The following is a 19,822-nucleotide window of genomic DNA, read 5'->3' as shown; positions in this document are numbered from 1 at the left end:
GATTGCTAGCCGGCTGGCCACTGCAAAAGCCTGTGTGAGTGTTAGAGGTGGGGGACAAGAGTCCACTGTGGTGACCCTTGAGGTTGCAGCTGCCACCAAGCTGTGACAGGTGCAGGCCACTGCGCATACCTTCTTGGGAGCATATGCAGCTTCACTCAGCCAAGGGACCTGAGACCGAGAGCCAATTGCCCTGGGGGAGTGCACGAGCCACCTCAGACTACAGCAGCTTTCCTCAGGCCTCAGCCCCTGCAAGTACTCCCCTCAAATGCCAACTGTGTCTGCCGTTCCCTCTGCCTCCCCAGCCCAACTGAGCAAATGAGTGCTAATCAGTCCCTACTTTCACCCCGTCTTGTCTGGGCAGGGAGCAGACAGCAGAGGAAGGGCCAAATCCAAAGCTGAGCACCAGGGGAAGGGAATTCACTCTTGCAACCATACATATGGCAGATTGAATCTCCCTAATTAGCCTGAGACTGTGGGCTTTGGGGGGCAATCATGGGCTTTGTAAACAAGTACAATCTGGAGCAAGGCCAGTTCTGAGTATGATCTGACCCCACACTGCCCACAGAAAGTCAGGGACCTTCCAAGAAATATTACAGGACTTCCCCAGTAGGCAGATTGCCTGGGGCTCACTGTGTGATGAGGGCAACAGAGAACAGAGAAGGACATTCATCTTATCACTTTCTATTTTGTCTGTTTTCTTTCTCGTATTGTTTTATTGTTGTCTTTTTAAAATTATTCCTTTTTTATTTTTACTTACTTTTCCCGTTAAAAAATGTTGTTATTTTTAAATACATTGATTTGACTTTTTCCAATTTTTACTGTACTTTCTTGTAATATTAAATTTTTCCCATGTTTTTTGTTTTGTATAGGATTTGTTTATGGGTTTGATTGCTCTCTTCTATTTTGGTTCCTGTTTTAACTCTATTTTCTCTCTTTCTTGGTTTCTGTGAGTGTGTGAGTTTCTAAGGGTGTTCTTATCTGTTTAGTGTTGCTTCTACCATTTGTCTTGGGGGTTTATCTTTCCATTCTTTTTTTGTTTGTATGTTTGTTTGATTTTTTTTTTTTCTATTTGTTTCTTCCTTTTTCTTTTCTATGATGTGTGGCTTATGGAACCTTGGTGCTCCAACCAGGGGTCAGGCCTGAACGTTTGAGGTAGGAGACCTGAGCCCAGGCTGTTGAGCCACTAGAAAACTCCTGACCCCATGGAATATTAATCAGTGAGGACTCTCTGAAAGGCCTCCATCTCACCACTAAGATTTGATCTTACCCAAAGGTCAGCAAGCTCCACTGCCAGACATTAACACCAAAACCCAGCAAAATAGGAACACAGTGTTTGCCCATTAGCAAACAGGCTGCCCAAAGTCATACCAAGTTCACAGACACCCCCAAACACCCCATTAAGCATGACACCTGCCCTTCAGAGAGACAAGAACAGAGGTGTCAGTCCCCCAGTCAGGAAAGCTTCACAAGGCAGTGGTCCAATCCCACCCAGGGGGGGCAGATTCCACACATAAGAGGAGCAATGGCCTTGCAGCCTGTAGAAAGGAGGCCCCATTCACAGTAAATTAAACAAGATGAAGAGACAGAGAAAGATGCAGCAGATGAAGAAATGTGGTAAAAACCCACAAGACCAAAGAAATGAAGAGGAAATAGGCAGTCTATCTGAAAAAGATTTCAGAGTAATAATAGTAATGATGGTCCTCCGAAAAAAAAATGCAAAATAGATGGATGCACAAATAAACAGAATGGCAGTACAGATTGAAAAGATACAAGAAATGTTTAAGAAGTATCTAGAAGAAATAAAGACTAGACAATCAACAATGAACAATATAATAACTGAAATAAAAAAATACACTAGAGGCAACCAGTAGCAGAATACTGAGGCAGAGGAGTAGATAAGATAGCTGAAAGAATGGTGGAAGGAAAAAAGAATGAAATGAGGAAAGTCTCAGACTTCTGGGACAACATTAGGTACATCACCATTTGAATTATAGAGTTTCTGGAAGAAGAAGTGAAAAAGAAAGGATAATGAGAAAATATTTGAGGAAATTATAATTGAAAACTCACCTAACATGGGAAAGGAAACAGACACCCAGATCCAGGAAGACCATAAACTCCCATACAGGATAAACCCAAAGAGAAATATGCCTGAACACATATTAATTAAACTAGCAAAAATTAAACACAAATTTTCTTAAAGAAAATCTATTACGAGCAGTAAGGGAAAAGCAACAATTAACATACAAGGAGTCCCCATAAGGCTAACAACAAAAACTCTGGAGGCCAGAAGGGAGTGGAAGGATATATTTAAAGTGATGAAAGAAAAAATCTACAACCAAGGTAACTCTACCCAGCAATGATATCATTCAGATTCAACAGAGAAATCAAAAGCTTTATAGATAAGCAAAGTTAAAAGAATTCGGCACCATCAATTCAGTTTTACAATAAATGGTAATGGAACTTCTCTAGACAGGAAACACAAGAGAAAGAAAAGATCTATAAAAACAAGCCCAGAACAATAAAGTAAATGGTAATAGGATCATACATATCAATGATTACCTTACATGTAAATGAATTAAAAGCTCCAACCAAAAGACTGAAACTGGCTGAATGTATACAAAAACAATACACCTATATATGCTGTCTCCAGGAGACCCACTTCAGACCTAGGGACACATACAGACTGAAAGTGAAGAGCTGGACAAAGATAGTCCATGCAAATGGAAACCAAAAGAAAGCAGGAGTAGCAATACTCAGATAAAACAGACCATTAAGAATAAACCATTACAACAGACAATGAAGGACACTACACAATGATCAAGGGATCAATCCAAGAAGAAATACATATATGCTCAACATAGGAGTCAGAGAAGGCAATGGCACCCCACTCCAGTACTCTTGCCTGGAAAACCCCATGGACAGAGGAGTCTGGTGCACTGCAGTCCATGGGGTCACTGAGTTGGACATGATTGAGCGACTTCACTTTCACTTTTGACTTTCATGCATTGGAGAAGGAAGTGGCAATGCACTCCAGTGTTCTTGCCTGGAGAATCCCAGGGACAGGGGAGCCTGGTGGGCTGCCATCTACAGGGTTGCACAGAGTTGGACGTGACTGAAGCAACTTAGCAGCAGCAGCAACACAGGAGTACCTCAATACATAAGGCAGCTATAAAAGAGGAAATCGACAGTAACACAATAATAATGGGGGACTTTAACCACCCACTCACACCAATGAACAGATCATCCAGACAGAAAATCAATAAGGAAACAAAAAACATAAAAGGACACACTGGACCAGATTGACCTAACTGATATCTGTAGAACATTTCATCCAAAAAAACAGCAGAATTCACTTTTTTCTCAAGTTCACATGCAACATTCTCTAGGATAGATCACACCTTGTGTTACAAGTTAAGCCTTGGTAAATCTTTAAAAAATTGCATTTCTAGCAAGCATTTTTCCTGACCAAAACACTCTAAGATTAGACATCAAGTATAGGAAAAAAAAGAACAAAAAACTGTAAAAACACAAACACATGGAGGCTAAACAATATGCTTCTGAATAACCAAGAGGTCGCTGAAGAAGTCAATGAGAAAATAAATTACCTAGAAACAAATTACAATGAAAACAAACAAACTCACAACCTATGGGATGCAGTAAAAGCAGCGCTGAGGGAAGTTTATGTCAATACAAGCCTACCTCAATAAATCAGAAAAATATCAAATAAACAACTGAACTTACACCTAAAAAAAACTAGAAAAAAAGAACAAAAATCCCAAAGTTTATAGAAGAAATCATTAAGGACAGAGCAGAAATAAATGGAAAAGAAATGAAGGAGAAAATAGCAAAAATCAAAAAGACTAAGAGCTGGTTCTTTGAGAAGATAAACAAAACAGACAAAGCATTAGCCAGACTCGGGAAGAATAAAAGGGAGAAGACTCATATCAATAAAATTAAAAATGATCAAGGAGAAGTTACAACAGATAACATAGAAATACAAAGGATCATAAGAGATACTGTGAGCAATACTATATGCCAATAAAATGGACCATCTGTAAGAAATGGACAAATCCTTAGAAAAGTATATAACCTTCCAAGACTGAACTAGGAAGGAATAGAAAATATGAACAGGCCAATCATAAGCACTGAAATTGAAACTGTAATCAAAATCTTCCAATAAACAGAAGCAGAGGGCCAGATGGCTTCATGGGTGAATTCTATCACACATTTAGAGAAAAGCTAACACCGTTCCTGCTCAAATTCTTCCATGAAATAACAGAGGATGGGAACAACTCACAAACTCATCCTACAAGGCCACCATCACCCTGATACCAAATCCAAAAAAAAAAAAAAATTATAGGTCAGTATCACTGATGAGCATAGATGCAAAAACCTCAAAAGTATTCTAGCGAACAGTATTGAACAACACATTAAAAGAATAAGACACCATGATCAACAGGGGCTTATCCCAGGGATTATAAGATTCATCAATATATACAAATCAATGTGATACACCATATTCACAACTTGAAAGATTAAAACTATATGTGCATTTCAATAGATGCAGAGAAAGTTTTCAACAAAATTCAACACCCATTCATGATAAAAACTCTATACAGAGTAGGTACAGAAGGAACTACCTCAACAAAATAAAGGCCATATAAGACAAAGAACAAACATTATTCTCAAAAGTGAAAAACTGAAAGCATTTTCTCTAAGATCAGGAAAAAAAGGTGTCCACTCTCACCACTAATCCATCGGAGGGCAGAATGAAAACCACAAGCATGAAAACTAACCAAACTGATCACATGCAACACATCCTTGTCTAACTCAATGAAACTATGAGCCATGCCAGGAAGGGCTACCCAAGATAGACGGGTCGGGGTGCAGACTTCTTAAAAAACTGGTCCACTGGAGAGGGGAACGGCAAACCACTTCAGCATTTTTGCCTTGAGAACCCCGTGAACACTTTTTTTTTTTTTTTTAATGTTGAGTTTAAGCCAGCTTTTTCATAGTCAAAAAAAAAGTTCAAAATGCAGTACCTGGGTGCAATCTCAAAAATGACAGAATGATCTCTGTTTATTTCCAAGGCAAACCATTCAATATCACAGTAATCCAAGCCTATGCCCCAACCACTAATTCCAAGGAAGGTGAACGGTTCTATGATGACCTATAAGATCTTCTAGAATTAAAACCCTGCAAAAGATGTCCTTTTCATCGTGGAGACTGGAATTCAAATATAGAAAGTCAAGAGATATCTGGAGTAACTGGCAACTTTGGCCTTGGAGTACAAAATGAAGCGGAGCAAACAGAGTTTAGCCCAGAGAACACACTGGTCATAGAAAACAACTTCTTTCAACAACAAAAGAGATGACTCTACACAAGGACATCACCAGATGGTCAATACTGAAATCAGATTGATCATATTCTTTGCACCCAAAGATGGAGAACCTCTATACAGTCAACAAAAATAAGACTGAGAGCTGACTGTGGCTCAGATAATGAACTCCTTATTGAAAAATTCAGACTTAAATTTAAAAAAAAGTATGGAAAACTGTCAGGAAGTATTTAACAGGAGGCTTCCTGTGTGCTGTTTTCGATCTGTCAGGAATTCTCTGTTCCTTATTAATTCCTGAATACTCAGAAATTAAGAGGAGAGGCAAGCCTCTCCCAGGGGCTGAGGAATCCAGGCATTTCCTTCATTAGATTTTCTATATGGTGATAAGTACCCTCTTCCTTCTTGTGAACCATAGAGTAAAAGTGATTGTTTACAACTCTCTCTCTCTTTAATATGGATTGCCTATGTTTTGTAAGTCTGGAATTTTAATCTTTATCTTTGCTGAGAATAACTACCTTGTAAGACAGTATATATGCCCACATCATGTTGATTAAAACATCTTTGCTCCATCAGAGCTCTGGTCCCTGTGTCTTTCTTTCTCTTTCTCTCTCTCTCCCTCTCTCTCTTTTTCAGGCTGGTCCCCTGGAGCGCAGAGGCTCTCTGAGTTCACTTTCCTGCCCCAGGTTCTAAGACCCTCTCAAGAAGGCACCCTGAGCCTTCACCCCATTGAGAGTGCACCAGAGGCCTTTGTGAACAGAGCAAGCCCTGTGCAGAGTCTTTATTGGCTTTCTGCATAAACCAAGGAATATCAGCCTCTTTCTCTCTCCTTTACTTTCTTATCAGTCGACTCTGGACCACCAGGTTCCGGTCCATTCAAGGACCTCAACAGAAAACCACTAGACCACTCAGGTAAGACCTATATCAACTCCCTGATAATTGTACAGTGGAAGTGACAAGTAGACTCAAGGGATTAGATCTTATAGACAGAGTGCCTGAAGAACTATGGGTGGAGATTTATAACATTGTACAGGAGGCAGTGATCAAAACCATCCCCAAGGAAAAGAAATTCAAAAAGGCAAAATGGTTGTCTGAGGAGGCCTTACAAATAGCTGAGAAAAGAAGAGAGGCAAAAGGCAAAGGAGAAAGGGAAATATATACCCATCTGAATGCAGAGTTCCAAAGAATAGCAAGCAGAGATAAAAGAGCCTTCCTAAGTGAAAAATGCAAAGAAATGAGGAAAACAATAGAATAGGAAAGACTAGAGATCTCATCAAGAAAATAAGAGACACCAAGGAACACTTCATGCAAAGATGGGCACAGTAAAGGACAGAAACAGTATGGACTTAACAGAAACAGAAGATATTGAGAAGAGGTGACAAGAATACAGAGAAGAACTATACAAAAAAAGATCTTAATGACCTGGATAACCATGATGGTATGATCACTCACCTAAAACAAGACATCTTAGAGTGCAAAGTGAAGTGGGCCTTGGGAAGCATCACTACGAACAAATATAGTGGAGGTAATGAAATTCCAGTAGAGCTATTTCAAATTCCAAAAGACAATGCTGTGAAAGTGCTGCAATCAATATGCCAGCAAATTTGGAATACACAGCAGTGACCACAAGACAGGAAAAGGTCAGTTTTCATTCCAATCCCAAAGAAAGGCAATGCCAAAGAATTTTCAAATTACAGCACAGTTGCACTCATTTCACATGCCAGCAAAGTCATGCTCCAAATCCTTTAAGCTAGGCTTCAACAATACATGAATCAAGAACTTCCAGATGTACAAGATGGATTTAGAAAAGGCAGAGGAACCAGAGATCAAACTTTCAACATCCATTGGATCACAGAAAAAGCAAGAGAATTCCAGAAAACATTTACTTCTGCTTCATTGACTATGCTAAAGCCTTTGACTATGTGGATCACAACAAACTGTGGGATATTCTTAAAGAGGTGGGAATACCAGACCACCTTACATGCCTCCTGAGAAACCTGTATGCAGGTCAAAAAGAAACAGAACTTACATGGAACAACAGACTGGTTCAAATTTGGGAAAGGAGTTCCTCAGGGCTGTGTATCATCACCCTCCGTATTTAACTTTTATGCACAGTACATCATGCGAAAGGCTGGGCTGGATGAATCATGAATCAAGATTGCCAGAAGAAATATCAATAACTGGAGATATGCAGATGATACCACCCTTATGGCAGAAAATGAAGAGGAACTAAAGAGCCTCCTGATGAAGGTGAAAGAGGAGAGTGAAAAGGCTGGCTTAAAACTCAACATTCAAAAAACTAAAATCATGGCATCTGTTTCCATAACTTCATGGCAAATAGATGGGGAAACAATGGAAACAGTGACAGATTTTGTTTTCTTGAGCTTCAAAATCACTGGGGATTTTGACTGGAGCCATGCAATTAAGACACTTATTTCTTGGAAGAAAAGCTATCACCGACCTAGACAGTGTATTAAAAAGCAGAGACATTACTTTGCTGACCAAGGTTCATCTAGTCAAAGCTATGTGTTTTCCTGGTAGTCATGTATGGATCTGAGAGTTGGACCATAAAGAAGTCTGAGTGCCAAAGAATTGATGCTTTCCAATTATAGTGTTGGAGAAGACTCTTAGGAATTCCTTGGACTGCAAGGAGATCAAACCAGTCAGCCCTAAAGAAAATCAACCCTGAATATTCATTGGAAGGACTGATGTTAAAGCTGAAGCTCCAATACTTTGGCTATCTAATAGGAAGAGATGACTCATCTGAAAAGAACCTGATGCTTGGAAAGATTGAGGGCAGGAGGAGAAGGGGGTGACAGAGCACAAGATGATTGGATGGCATCACCAACTCAATGGGCATGAGTTTACGCAAACTCCAGGAGATGGTGGAAGACAGGGAAACCTGGTATACTGCAATCCATGGGGTTGCAAAGGGACAGACACTACTGAGAGACTGTGAGAGGCAACAACTCAACACTATTATTCAATATAATTTTGGAAGTACTAGCCACGGCAATCAGGGAAACAAAAGGAATAAAAGGAATCCAGATTGGAAAATAAGAAATAAAAGTCTCACTGTTTACAGATGACATGATATTATACATAGAAAATCAAAATATGCCACCAGAAAATTACTAGAACTAATCAATGAATTTAGTAAAGTCATAGGATATAAAATTAATATACAGAAATCCCTTGCATTCCTATACACTAACAATGGAAAATCGGAAAGAGAAATTAATGAAACAATCCTATTCAGCATTGCAACAAAAAGAATGAAATACCTAGGAATAAACCTACTTAAGTAGATAAAAGACCTGTTTACAAAAAATGATAAGACACTGATGAAAGAAATCAGACAACCAGAATGGAGAGATATACAATGTTCTTGGATTAGAAGAATCAATATTGTGAAAATAACTATACTATCCAAAGCAACCTACAGATTCCACACAATCCCTATCAAACTACACATGGTATTTTCCACAAAACTGAACAGAAAATTTCACAATTTGTATGGAAACACAAAAGACTTTGAATAGCCAAAGTAATCTTGAGAAAGAAAAATGGAGCTGGAAGAATCAACCTTCCTGACTTCAGACTATTCTACAATGCTACAGTAATCAAGACAGTATGGTAATGACACAAAGACAGAAATATAGATCAATGGAATAGGATAGAAAGCCTAGAGATAAATCCATGCACTTACTGGCACCTTATATTTGACAAAGGATGCAAGAACATGCAATGGATAAAAGACAGTCTCTTCAATAAGTAGTGCTGGGAAAACTGGACAGCTACATGCAAAAAAAAAAAAAAAAAGATGAAATTAGAATGCTTATAATACCATATACAGAAATAAACTCAAAGTGATTACAGACCTAAAATGTAAGACCAGAAACTATAAAACTCTTAGAGGAAAACAGGCAGAACACTCTTTGACATAAATCACAGCAAGATCCTCTTGGACCCACATCTTAGAATAATGGAAATAAAAACAAAATTATACAAATGGGACCTAATTAAATTTAAAAGCTTTTGCACAGCAAAGGAAACTATAAACAAGACGAAAAGGCAACTCTCAGAATGGGAGGAAGTAACTGCAAATGAAGTAACTGACAAAGAATTAATCTCCAAAATATATAAGCAGCTTGTGAAGCTCAACACCAGGAAAAAAAAAATTAAAAAGGGGCAGAAGACCTAAACAGACATTTCTCCAAAGATGACATACAAATGGCTAATAAACACATGAAAAAATATTCAACATCTCTTATTATTAGAGACATGCAAATCAAAACTACAATGAGGTATCACCTCATACTGGTTAGAATGGCCATCATCAAAAAATATAAACAATAAATGCTGGAGAGGATATGGCAAAAAGGGAACCCTCTTGCACTGTTGGTGGGATGTAAATTGATATAGCCACTGTGGAGAACAGTGTGGAGATTTCTTTACAAAGTTAGGAATGAAACTGCCATATGAGCCAGCAATGCCACTACTGGGCATATAACATGAGAAAACCACAGTTCTAAATGACACATGTACCCCAGTGTTCACTGCATCACTATTCACAATAGCCAGTACATGGAAGCAACCTAGATGTCCATGGACAGACAAATAGATAAAGCTATGGTACATTTATACAATGGAATATTAATCAGTCATGAAAAAGAAGAAATTTGAGTCAGTTCCAGTGAGATGGATGAACATGGAGCCTATTATACAGAGTGAAGTAAGTAAAAATGAGAAAGAAAAATATTGTATATTTACACATATATATGGAATCTAGAAAAATGATACTGATGAGGCTATTTGCAGAGATGCAGACATAGAATACAGACTTGTGGGTACAGCAGGGGAAGGGGAGGGTGAGACAGACAGAGAGTAGCATTGAAATATACACATCACCAAATGTAAAACAGAGAGCCAATGGGAACTTTCCGTATGTCACAGGGAGCTCGACCCAGTGCTCTGTGACAACCTGGAGGAGTGGGATGGGGTTGGTTGGGGTGGGGGGGGGCGGTGGGGGTGAGGGTGGAAGGAAGGTTCAAGAGGGAGGGTACACATGTATACCTATGGCTGATTCATGTTGATGTAAGCCAGAAACCAACACAACATTACAAAGCAATTATCCTCCAAATAAAAATTAAGAAAAGAAAAAAAATTCCTATTTCTAATGTCACATCCTTCAAACTGTTCTCCCTATGAAGAGGAGATCACCAAAGTGATATCTCTCTGAAAACATATTTAATAATCTCATTTCCTAACTTAAATACTCTTCAATAATAGTGACTTGCAGGATAAAGTCCAAACTATTTTGTAGGGTATCCAAGGCTTTCCAGCTTCCTATCATTCCCTTCTTTTTCATTCCCATATCCTCTCCTTCAGAAAGTTTACTTTTGTCCATATCCAAATGGCCTTCTCGTGCTGTGTGTGCTCAGCTGCAACCCCACAGACTGTAGCCTACCAGGCTCCTCCGCCCATGCATTTTCTGTATTTCACCATAGCAGCATCTATATTTTATTGACTTTATTTGTTTTTCTCCTTCATTAGTCTGTGAACTCCACAGAGCAGGAATTATGCCTTCCATCTCTATATTCTCTATGCTTGCTTCCTTGGCTAACAAGCAGTAATTAACAAAGAATATTTTTGAGTAAATTGGCTTCTGGTCCTGATATCTATTTCCCTCCTACACTTTTTTCATTGTTAAGCCATGCCGTTGGCCATCCAAGTCCAGGTGATACTCTCAGTCCTCTTTTTACCTAGGTATGGGCACCTGAACACATTCCAAACAATGAGAGGTGGGTGGAAATGTTAGGTGCAATTATAGTGTGAAATTAAATTTCTAAAAATGGAAACTCTTCACTTCCTCTTTCTCCTTGCCGCAGGCTAGACAGCAGTTATGGGATGATAAGCCAGATTTAACTTTCATAAAAGAGCATCATTCTAGAAAAGGTAGAACAAGTGTCAAGAACTTTGGAAAACTTTATGGACTAATTCCCCATACTCTCTTGACTGTTTTATATAACTTAGGATGTAAGGAAGAAGTCTTTTTATTGAGGATTAGCCTATAGTACACACTGAGCAAGTGGGCTTAAAATCCAAAATTCAAAAAATGAAAATCGCGGCATCTTGTCCCATCACTTCAGGGCAAATAGATGGGGAAACAAAGGAAACAGTGACAGACTTTATTTTTTTGGGCTCCAAAATCACTGCAGATGGTGATTACAGCCATGCGATTAAAAGACGCTTTCTCCTTGGAAGTAAAGCTATGACAAATCTGGACAGCATATTAAGAAGCAGAGACATTACTCTGCCAACAAAATTCCATATAGCCAAAGCTATGGCTTTTCCAGTAGTCAAGTATGGATGTGAGAGTTGGACCATAAAGAAGGCTGAGTGCTGAAAAACTGATGTTTTTGAACTGTGGTGTTGGAGAAGACTCTTGAGAGTCCCTTGGACTGTAAGGAGATCAAACCAGTCAATCCTAAAGAAATCAATCCCTGAATATTCACTGGCAGGATTGATGATAAAGCTGAAGCTGCAACACTTTGGCCACATGATGCAAAGAACTGCCTCATACCCTGTGCTGGGCAAGATTGAAGGCAGGAGGAGAAGGGGATGACAGAGAATGAGACGGTTGGATGAACTCAATGGACATGAGTCTGAGCAAGCTCCAGGAGATGGTGAAGGACAGGGAAGCCTGGTGTGCTGCAGTCCGTGGGGTTGCAAAGAGTTGGACTTGACTGAGGAACTCAACAACAACAACAAGCTTATACTCTAACTGGCGTATCTGGGAGTGCACTCGAGACTTTGTGTAGTGAGTGCATAGAAAGTGTGTACTTTCTATTTGCTGAGATTAATCATCTGCAAGAACCACCCTGCATCCTCCTCATCAAGGAAACTTCCCCAGGACTGATCTTTAAAATAGTCATGTACTTAATTTTGGAGATAGGTAGAAAAACATTTACTCTTGATTTTTCTTTTTTTTTTTTGCCATAGTTCTTGCTTATCTAACATTAAACAGAAAAATAAAGTCCTTCAGCTAGCAACTCTGTAAGCGACTAGAACTGAATTGTTCTCTAGTAATTTTAAGTTATACTGTATACCCAAGATTTCCTAGAAACTTAACTCAAATGATTTTTTTTGAAGAATATTCTCACAATGTGACTACAGTGATGCTCTAGTATAACTAACATCCACTTAATCGGCTTGTTGAATTAATGGACATTCTGTTTTCTCTGTAGGCACAATTGCATGCTGAATCTTTGATGATGCCTATGTACCAACACTTGGACTGCATTCTTTAGTAAGAGTCACTTATACCTGTTTCTGGAGTCTGGCAGCTCAGAAGGTAAAGAATCTGCCTGCAATGGGGGAGACCCAGGTTTGATCCCCATTGGGAAGATCCCCTGGAGAAGGGAATGGCTACTACTCCAGTATTCTTCCCTGGAGAATTCCATGGACAAAGGAGCCTGGTGGATAGTCCATGGGGTTGCAAAGAGTCAGACATAACTGAATGACTGACATTTTCACTTTTCATACCTGTTTATAAACCTATGTCTGTCAGTTAGCAGCCTGCACGATACACGGGTTAAAGCACCCATTCTGGAGTCAGACTGTGTTTAAGTCCTGACGTGCTATGTGCTAGCTATATGGTCTTGGGAGAGCTACTTCTATTTTGCAGTATTTCCTCATTTACTAAATGAGGATAATAGTAGCAACTATGTCATTGGGTTCCTGTGAGGACTGCTTGTGTAAATATAAATAAACCTCTTAGAACAGTATAAAGGAATTTACTATGAAAAACCGGCAATAAGTAAAAACACTTAAATACCAACTAACTGTAATCATGTAATGTAGTTAACTATTGTATAAACTGATGAAATTTGATTATGCAAAGAATTTGTTACATCTGTAGAAAGTAAGTCAAATCCTTTGAAATCATTCCAAAGAAATAAATATCACACATACACACACACATACACCAGCGTGTGATTAGGGAGTTATAACAGTTTTGGGAAAAAAATTCATGATATCCCATAAGTATTCTTCATTCAAATTGCTTTGTAATTAATATTAAATAACTCATAGAAAATCAACATACATGTTTTTTGTACAAAAAAGGCAATGTGGAATCCTACTCTGGGGGGTCATAACCAAAGAAAAGTCCTTAATCCCACTGAAAAGAATCAATGAATGAATGCTCATTAATATGTTTTATGCTATAGCAAAGTTTTTAGGTCTGTACAGAGTTCTTTATAAGAATTTTACCCTGTTAAACAAACTGTTATCAATCAACTAAGTACTAGTGATTCTACATTGCTCTTACCTTAAAATGCCTCAGTCTTATTCTCATTATTCAATCAGTTCCTATTACCTTACCCCAGGTCATTTCTATTGCTTTACCTAGATAAAAATGGGAAGAATCCTTCCCCCAAATTTTGTTTAAAAAGTCAGTATTTTCTTTGTTCATTAGATAGGTTCCTAATTTGAAAAGGATGGTAGTTCTAGTGATTAAATAATTAATAACACAAAAACAAAAATGGAATAGATAAGATCTGAATTTATTCAGGCATATTAAATGGCCTGCTGAGCACTCCAAATCTCTTCTGCTGCTGCTGTCGCTTCAGTCATGTCTGACTCTATGCGACCCCATAGACGGCAGCCCACCAGGCTCCCCCGTCCCTGGGATTCTCCAGGCAAGAACACTGGAGTGGGTTGTCATTTCCTCCTCCAATGCATGAAAGTGAAAAGTGAAAGTGAAGTCGCTCCGTCCCGTCTGACTCTTAGCGACCCCATGGACTGCAGCCTACCAGGCTCCATCCATGGGATTTTCCAGACAGGAGTACTGGAGTGGGGTGCCATTGCCTTCTCCACTACTAAAATACTAAAATTCAAAATTAATTTCTTTTACATGAAGGACATAAAAAAATTTCATTAAGTTCAAAAAAGACTTTAGTCTTCTTTACAATTTTAAGAGTTTATACTAATTATTTTAAACCAATTTTGTCCATTTAACATATTAATATTTATAAAGGAGTTCTCTTTTACTAACCTCAGAAAAAATATGTTAAAGCACTTGTGACTTGATTTAAAACTAAACATTTAAAATTTCTCCTAGTTTTGTTAGATTAGTGGGTACAAATAGGTGAAACAGAAACCATCCCATCTATAAGGCATCCTTTCCCTTTTTCATTCTGTTAGTATAATTTCTAGCTCCATGCATAGGACAGACTATGTTCTTATCCAATGTTTATATATATATAAAGGAATGATTGAATCAATCAATTAATAAATGACGATGTGGTCACTGCTCTAACAGAGGTTACCATTTAGGAAAAAACACATGTAAATACAGATAAGAAGACTATTAAAAATAATTTAGATCATAAATGCTATCTAACTAAATAAAAATGCTAGGGTATATTCAATCAACATTGAAATATTTTGCAAAAAGTAACTAAGGGAGACCAAAGATTTCCTCTCTGATGTCCTATAAAATAGACTCTGTCATCAATTCATTATAATTGAGTTTCACTAAAATAAATGGTTACCAGACAAATAACATTCTTCAGAGATAAATGGCAAGCATATTTTCAATATTTTTAATATATTAGATTAAAATAAATTTTTCATGTTGTCATTATTGAAAATTATAAATTGAATTTAATGCATGTGAACCTGTTTTCATTTTTTAAAAAAATATTTAACATCAGATATCTAAATATTCAGATATCTAAATAATTAAAACATACATTGTTGTTGTTCAGTTGCTAAGTCATGTCTGAGTCTTTGCAACCCCATGAACTGCAGCACAGTGAACTGACTCCCCTGTCCTTCCCTATCTCCTGGAGTTTGCTCAAATTCATGTCCATTGAGTTGGTGATGCTGACTAACCATCTCATCCTCTGTCGCCCTCTTCTCCTTTTGCCTTCAGTCTTTCCCAGCAACAGGGTCTTTTCCAGTGAGTCAGCTCTTCACATCAGGTGGCCAAAGTATTGGGCCTTCAGCTTCATCATCAGGCCTTTCAATGAATATTAAGGGTTGATTTCCTTTAGAACTGACTGGTTTGATCTCCATGCTGTCCAAAGGACTCTCAAGAATCTTCTCCGGTACAACTGGAAAGCATCAATTTTTTGGCACTCAGCCTTCTTTATGGTCCAACTTTCACATCTGTACATAACTACTGGAAAAACCTTTGTCAGCAAAATGATGTCTTTGGTTTTTAATAATGCTGTCTAGATTTGTCACAGCATCCAAGGAGCAAGCATCTTTTAAAACATACATAATAATATATAGTATTTTGTAGGTTAAAGAAGGATTAGGTTTGACGTTTTGGTGCTACAGATTGCCTATCTTTCATTAATGTTATTTGATTATGCAAAATCATAAGCTTTATCAAAAAATTTCCTTCAGAATCAAATTTTGCAATGATCTTTTGGTTTTCAATTGGTTTTGGATGATTTCCAGAATAACTGTTGGAAAAGTGGTTTTAGATACTCTAGTGCTCATGCATACATCAGTAACATTCATTTCCCCTGTGTTTCAAATGATGAAGGCAACCAAACAGGCAATTAGTTTCTAATAAGGAGAGGTCTGTTTGACATCTGCCTTGAATTTTTTTTTGCTTGTCTAGAGTCAGTTTGAAATTAGAGACATTCTAAGCATAGAATAATTGCACTTTTAATAAGCCAGAACCTCCTGCTTCACTGAAAAGAGCAAACTGTCTTTTACTATAGTTTATAGTTTTTTTAAACTTCAGTGAAAGATAGTAGATTGTATACTTTGGTCTTTAGTTTAACTCCTTTCTTATAGGTAATAATGGTGTTTTTAAAAGGTCATAATTTATAAAATGATAGATCTCATAGTTCTATGTTTTCAAAGAAAAATTTTCTCCTATACTATTTATAAGATCAAAACTGACCTTCAAATTTAAATTTTACATTACATATTTTCTAAGTTTCAATATGTTAAGTTATTCATAGATAGTGACAGTTATAGAGCTATAACATCATATCAAAATTTACCTGGAAATCTTATGGTTGATGACAATCCCAGGCATGGGACTAGTGATGTGCAGAAGCATTACCTTTCTGAATCAATGGTGAGGATGTGTGAGTGTGTGGTCAAAATTCATCCAATTTTTGGCAAAGCCAAAATGTCAAAAACAAAACAATTGTGTTAGATACTTCTGTAAGAAGAAAAGGAAGTTTTTGACGATGGCCTTTTTAAAATTATTTTAAGCTTTCAAGAGTAGTTATATTTTTTAAAATAAGCTTTCCAGCCAGAAAGATGATGTTATACATGCACAAGCATAATGATTGTGCTTTCCCTAAGCTTTAAAGCCTAATACAGTTAGTTTGAAAGTGGTGGCCAGATATATATATATATATATATATATATATATATTTTTTTTTTTTTTTGGTTATGTTTCTTGCTGGGGCTTTACAAGGTTTATTGCTCCACTACGTGAAACAATGTGTATTAGCGATAAGAGTAGGTTTTAGAAATTTCTGAATATTTCTTCAGAATAGTAGTGGGTAAATAAGAGCAGTTCCCAAGGTCTACTTGGGATAGTTTTAATACTGAAAGCCTGCTGCTATGAGCTGTGTGTGACACCAAGATTCATGGCTTCGGGAGGAGAGGAACTAATCCAGGGCCAGGGACAAGGCGCGATTGCTCAGAGCTTTTTGTGAAACAAGGTTTATTAAAGCGTAAAAGAGATAGAGAAAGCTTCTGACATTGACATCAGAAGGGGACAGAATGAATGCCTCCTTGCTAGTTTTTAAAAAGGAGTTATATACCTATTAGCAAAGCCGCTAATTAGGGAATGGAAACACCTCAAAACTGAGGGAGTTGCACCAGGCCCCTCACCCACACCACGCATTCTGAGATAGCACTGGTACAGGTGAGTCATCCAGGCCATGAAACAACTGACATGAATCTTGAAGAAAGGCAGATTTTCAAGCAAATACATAGTTCATTAAGGAATAAAGGAAGATATTTCCATAAGAAAAATGCATCCCTTAGCTCAAAGTTTGAGAAAGTTAAGTTCTGGTGGAGCCAGGTGTCACCATGACAACACAGGATTAGAAGAGAAAAGAAAAGAAAAAAAAAAAAGTCTGCCACTTGCAGTTTTATTTCCTCCTGCCACTTGGGGACCTCTGCCTCCCTCCTGAGGCTATTAACACTCTCAATACCAAGCATTTGAATAGATCTCTATCATGGATTCTAAGCATAAAATACACTCAAATAAAAAAGCTATTGTCTGATTCCTGTAATAAATACCCCACTTGCAATGATAGTTGACTTGTGTCAAGATACTCTGATGAGGTTCCCAAGGTTGCTGAGCTCACAAAATTAATTTTAGAATCTCTGCCTAAGACATATTTAAGGCAGTTCAGGAAAGAATAACTGATTGAGAAACTGCATGATGAGCTCAAGACCTTAGTTATCAGTTAGTTAGTTCAAGACCTTTATTAGTTATCAGTAGCAGTTATTTGTCCTAAGAAGATACTTTTGGAGTAACTGTAATGTTATATAAGAATATGCTATTATTCTGTTTTGGAGAATCTTTAAGTAACCATCATGTCCAAATAATTGAGAATGCTCATACTTAGCTTTGATTCCTCCCTTCTCATTAGCTGTAACCAAATAATTCTATTACTTTTACTTCATATTTTTCTGTACTAAACTCCCTTTTTTAATTTCCAGTGTCTCAATTCAAGCCTACTGTGTAAGTTTTGCAGAAGTTTTTTTTTCCAATAGCTTCCTATCATTTATTTTTTTCAAATATGTCAGTCTATTCCATGCTCTGTTACCAGAATAATAAAAAACTAAGTTATCATGGGATTAACACAGTCAAAAATTTTGAGTTCTATAGTAATGATTCATATCATGGTTTTGGAGAAAAATATAATGAATTTAATGTTAACTTTGTGGGTATTTAAACTCCCTACACTGGAGACTTCTGGTTTCAACTACAAAATGTAAAGAGCTTATTACAACAAGAAAACAGCTGAATTAGCCAAAAGTTAACTACTTTCCTTGGACCCCTCACAAAACCTGAGATCACAATGCAAGCCACCCGCAGGAAGTATGGAAAGACAGTCAAATCCAGAAGGCCATGGTTGAGATATGCTTCCCTGGGTGGAGCAGAGGCTTCTGGAGAAATTAACTGAGAGTGGCACTTAAATGGTAACTGAGACAAACTGCCAAAGGCTGAGTGTGGACTAGCATGAGATTAAGAAACACTTAATGACCACAACCTTAGATTCTATGCTTTTGTGTGTTTTAACCAACAATCCTACCGGACTCTCACTGTGAAGATCTTATTAAGATCCCCTGGTAACTCTGGCAGAAGGAAGGGGAAAGTAACCAATGGAACTAGGCCTAGGAGAAGGGGGCAACAGAGGATGAGATACTTGGAGCCATTTCCTTCTCCAATGCATGAAAGTGAAAAGTGAAAGTTAAGTTGATCAGTTGTGTCCGACTCTTAGCAACCCCATGGACTGCAGCCTACCAGGCTCCTTCATCCATGGGATTTTCCAGTCAAGAGTACTGGAGTGGGGTGCCATTGCCTTCTCCGACTTGGATGGTATCATCAACTAAATGGACATGCTGCTAAGTCGCTTCAGTCATATCCAACTCTGTGCGACCCCATAGACGGCAGCCCACCAGGCTCCCCTGCCCTTGGGATTCTCCAGGCAAGAACACTGGAGTGGGTTGCCATTTGAGCAAACTCCAGGAGATAGTGAAGGACAGGGAAACCTGGCATGCTGCAGTCCATAGGGTTGCAAAGAGACAAGACTGAGATACTGAACAACATCCTAGAGCATTCTCCATAACAAAGCATGCTGTCGGGGCTATCAGACCATTGTTTCACCCCAAGGAAGGGAAAGTGAAGTGAAGTGAAAGTGAAAGTCGCTCAGTTGTGTCCGACTTTTCGAACACATGGGCTATACAGTCCATGAATTCTCTAGGCCAGAATACTACAGTGGGTAGCCTTTCCCTTCTCTAGGGGATCTTCCCAACCCAGGGATGGAACCCAGGTCTCCCGCATTGCAGGCAGATTCTTTACCAGCTGAGCCACAAGGGAAGGGGCAGGTATTTCCTGATTTCATCCATCTCTAGTCTTCCTGTCTCACCAAGGTGAGGAGAAGTTATCCAACTGTTGTGAAGGGCACAGTCCAGAGATACAGGTCTCCTGAAAGACTGATTTTAATTAAAAGACTGTGAAATGAAAAGATTTCCTTACATATTAATAAACAAAAAATATCACGGCCATCAGTGAATTTTGGCCTCCAAATATGAATCAGTTCAGTTCAGTTCAGTTCATTTCAGTCGCTCAGTTGTGTCCGACTCTGCGACCCCATGAATTGCAGCACGTCAGGCCTCCCTGTCCATCACCAACTTCCAGAGTTCACTCAAATATAAGTGAGGGCTCCCAAAACTGATCCAGGGGATGCTGCCACCCTCCAA

General features: G+C 38.3%; 1 protein-coding gene across 2 annotated transcripts in view; it reads right to left on the bottom strand.

The window, feature by feature from the left end:
- Positions 1-3,062: 3,062 nt before the first annotated feature.
- Positions 3,063-19,822, bottom strand: part of LOC147349202 (transforming acidic coiled-coil-containing protein 3-like) — a 115,937-nt gene continuing 99,177 nt past the window's right edge. For both annotated transcript variants that reach the window (XM_086363395.1, XM_086363390.1), the window contains exon 3: positions 3,063-3,166. The gene's annotated coding sequence lies outside the window, so the exon portion shown is untranslated. The remainder of the gene's footprint in view (positions 3,167-19,822) is intronic.

The sequence above is a fragment of the Bos grunniens genome, chromosome 21 (assembly GCF_055505025.1).
Source record: "Bos grunniens cultivar Pamir isolate PY7600 chromosome 21, Bosgru_T2T1.0, whole genome shotgun sequence".
In the NCBI taxonomy this organism is placed as follows: Eukaryota; Metazoa; Chordata; class Mammalia; order Artiodactyla; family Bovidae; genus Bos; species Bos grunniens.
Note: the sequence above shows the minus strand (reverse complement) of the source record. Positions and strands in the feature narration are given on the sequence as shown.